Below are 3841 nucleotides of genomic sequence, written 5' to 3'. Positions count from 1 at the left end.
GGAAAAGAAGATTACTGCAAGCTTTCAGAGCTATTGAGTGAGGGAGTGATTGAGCAAGTAGGGGTGGGAGTCAGTGAGTATAGGGGGGAGTAAGTGAGTGAGTTAGCATCACAAATCTGACAATACACTCGTTAAAGAGAAAACATACCAAGTACTGTAGTAACACAAAACAAAAAACGTACCAATGACTGAAAAATATAGGGAATAATCAAACGAACGAGAACGGCATAACGCAAGCTTAAGTAATAATAATAATAATAATAATAGTAATAATAATAGTAGTAGTAGTAGTAGTAGTAGTAGTAGTAGTAGTAGTAGTAGTAGTAGTAGTAGTAGTAGAATATTTCATGATTATTATACCTGTATGCAATGGATTACTTCCAATACAATTTCAAGAACTAACAACGAGACACTATTTGTACTTTGGGCATACAAAGATGTATTCGTTGTATAGAGAGAACGTGCAACAAAAGTAACACTGTGTCATTTTGGATATGTTTCCATCAAAGAACGAAGGACTTCCCACACGATCCTTTTAGGGTCTCCGAGTTTTATAGGGAATAAAAAGCAAGTTATTTTCAGACCGGAGATCTAATTCGAGTATTTCCAATTTTGATCCTCTCACTGAAGGTATATTAAGGTTACTTTTTGTTGTTAAACAGTAATAAGTTAAGTTGACCAAATGGGAACAATCAATGAAACAAATTTCCACACAGACTTGTTTCTGTCTTCGGAATTTTCTTCACACGATTTTGGCCAACTCGGAGCGGCCATGAGTGAAGAAACTTGCTCAAGGTGGCATAGAAACCGAAACAAGGGCTATGTCAGTGATCTTGTCTACTGAAACAATAGCAATTGTTTCTATTGTAGGTACAAATATAGAAATGAGTGACGGGAAGGGTCTTAGCCAATAGCACTGAGTCCAGTACTCGACTAGTATTTTATCTTATCGATCAAGGAGGAGCGACGGGCAAAGTTGGTCATTGCGGAATTTGAACCCGGGAAAATTTTGACAGAAGGCAAGCAATTTTAAGGAGAGAAGGTTAGTCGATTACATCGATCCCAGTACTTGACTGATATTTTATTTTATCGATTCGATTCCAAACGGATGAATGACAAAGTTCACTCAGAGGCATTTGATCTCAGGACGTAAAATTGGAAGAAATGTCGCGAAGCATTTCGTCTGGTGTGCTGACGAATCTGCCAGCTCATCGCCTTGTATTGAAACAGTGATAAAGGTTTCAAATTTTGGTATGCGGCCACCAGTTTTTGATGGGAGGGGGAAGTCGATTACATCGACCCCAGTGTTTAACTGATACTTATTTTATCGACTGCGAAAGGATGAAAGGCAAAGTCGACCTCGGAGGAATTTCAGCACAGATGGTAGAGACGGACGAAATGCCGCTAAGCATTTAGTCCGGCGAGCTGACAAACCTGCCAACTCGCCGCATTATATTGAAGTTGTAATAACGAGGACAACATAATAATAATAATAATAATAATAATAATAATAATAATAATAATAATAATAATAATAATAATAATAATAATAATAATGATGATGATGATGATAATAATAACAATAACAACAATAATAATGATAATAATAATAATAATACATAAGAAGCAAACACATGTAAGGTGCCATGCAGCATACTGGAAGAACGGAGGGGGGATGCTATGAGAAAATCATACATTTGAAAAATTTCAAATCATACACTACGAAACAAACAAATATATATATATGGAGGGCTGGTTTAATCTTTTCTTCTAAATTTTACAAATAATTACTGAATATGGAAAACGATGTCCAAAATCTTCTAATGAAAGTGAAACACATTGCAAAATATAATATTTAAATAATACTTTTTTTAAATGATTCATTCAATACAATGGGTTGACAAAAAAAAAAATAAAATGCAATTTAAAAGAAAAAAAATTCGGGAAGGAAAAACAGAAAAGAAAATGGATAAAGAAAGTATAATTTTCTTTTAGAAAACAAAAGAATGTGACGAAATTTTAAATCGGAAAATTTCATAAATATTTAGTCTTGGCTCACTCGGTTGTATCGGAGATGTATGTATGTATGTATGTATGTATGTATGTATGCATTTGTATGTATGTATGTATTTGTATGTATGTATTTGTATGTATGTCGTGGCGTTTACTGTGTGAATACAAAGTTTGTAATGCATGAGCAAGATATATAAATGAATGCAAATGGCACTTTTTAAACCCGATTTTAATATGTCGTTCATATTTTTTGAGAGACAACAAGGGAGAGAGAGAGGGAACATAGTGCTCGATATATAAACCCTACGATTACATGTATATATATATATATATATATATACATATATATACATACATGCATACATGCATACATACATAGATACATACATACATACATACATACATACTATGAAATTGATGAAATTGCAGCGACAAGGATGCATAATTGCACACAGAGTAATGTGCAATTGCTACAGTAGAAACACATGCTGGTTATTGTTATATATGCTGTGGAAAACATTTTAATAAAATGCTTTTGGATGGAAATAAATCTCTATTCTTCTCTTGATTTTCAATTACACACACACACACACACACACACACACACACACACATATATATATATATATATATATATATATATATATATATATACGTGTGTATGCTTATAATGAAAATGTAGTTTATGGATTATTATCATAATAGAAAATATGGCTAGGTACCTTCATATTTATAGCTCTCTCTTTCCCTCTGTTGTCACCTCTTATCCAATATACTCCGCAATTGCTAGAATGTACGAATGTATATAATATACTCGTAACATGTATTCTTCGTTATTTACTACGTTTTTAATGGTGACTTTTATTTATAGCATATATTATGTTTATGTTTTATTTAAATTTATAAATTGTTAAAAATTATTGTTTATATTCTCATTAAAGTATATTAATTTTCTTCACGATGAAATAAGAAAGTCCTGTTGTTTTTATCGCTAGCATTTATATTGGCTTAAAATGTTGTCACAAAGCAAGCAAGTTCGAGGCATGAGATAATATCCAGCTCAAAAGGATGAAAGGCAAAGTCGACCTCGGTGGAATTTGAACTCAGAACGTAAAGACGGACGAAATACCGCATAGCATTTTTCCCAGTGTGTTAATGATTCTGCCATCTCGACACCCATCATTAACATTAATCTTGTCATTATCATTCCAAAGCGATTGCATGCTGATGTAATTAGCAGGGATGTTATTTTGAGGTTTGATTACAATAAGTCAGTGTAGTCTCTTCAAGCCTCAAGAATCTTTCTTAGGATTCTTACAGAATACAGGATTGCACCTTTCTTCAGGCCGACAATGCGAATCTCAATTCCAATATCCTTCAGCCAGTCTCTCAGGTAGCAGTGTGGGTGATGAACCAAGTTGCACTAATTACTACTGAAATAATCATCGACAATCTTCCACAATCTCTTCCTCTCTCTGACTAGATCCTGAGATCCTGATGGTTCTTAATTTTTTTCCTATCGTTGGCGCGCCGGGTTAAATGCTCAGTGGCATTTCGCCCGTCTTTACGTTCTAAGCTCAGATCGACTTTGCCTTTCATCAATTCGGGATCGATAAAAATAAGTACCAGTTGAGTACTGGAGTCGATGTAATCGACTTAACCCCACCCCGAAATTGGTGACTTTGTGCCAAAATTTGAAACTATTATTATTATTATTATTGTTGTTGTTGTTGTTGTTGTTGTTGTTTTGTTATTGGTATTTTGTTAGTGTTGTTGGTAGTTTCATTGTTATTTTTGTTGGCATACCTTCTGCCAATTTGCTTAATTA

The sequence above is a fragment of the Octopus bimaculoides genome, chromosome 18, assembly GCF_001194135.2.
Source record: "Octopus bimaculoides isolate UCB-OBI-ISO-001 chromosome 18, ASM119413v2, whole genome shotgun sequence".
Classification (NCBI taxonomy): Eukaryota; Metazoa; Mollusca; class Cephalopoda; order Octopoda; family Octopodidae; genus Octopus; species Octopus bimaculoides.
The sequence above is the reverse complement of the archived record's forward strand: the minus strand, read 5'-3'. Positions refer to the sequence as shown.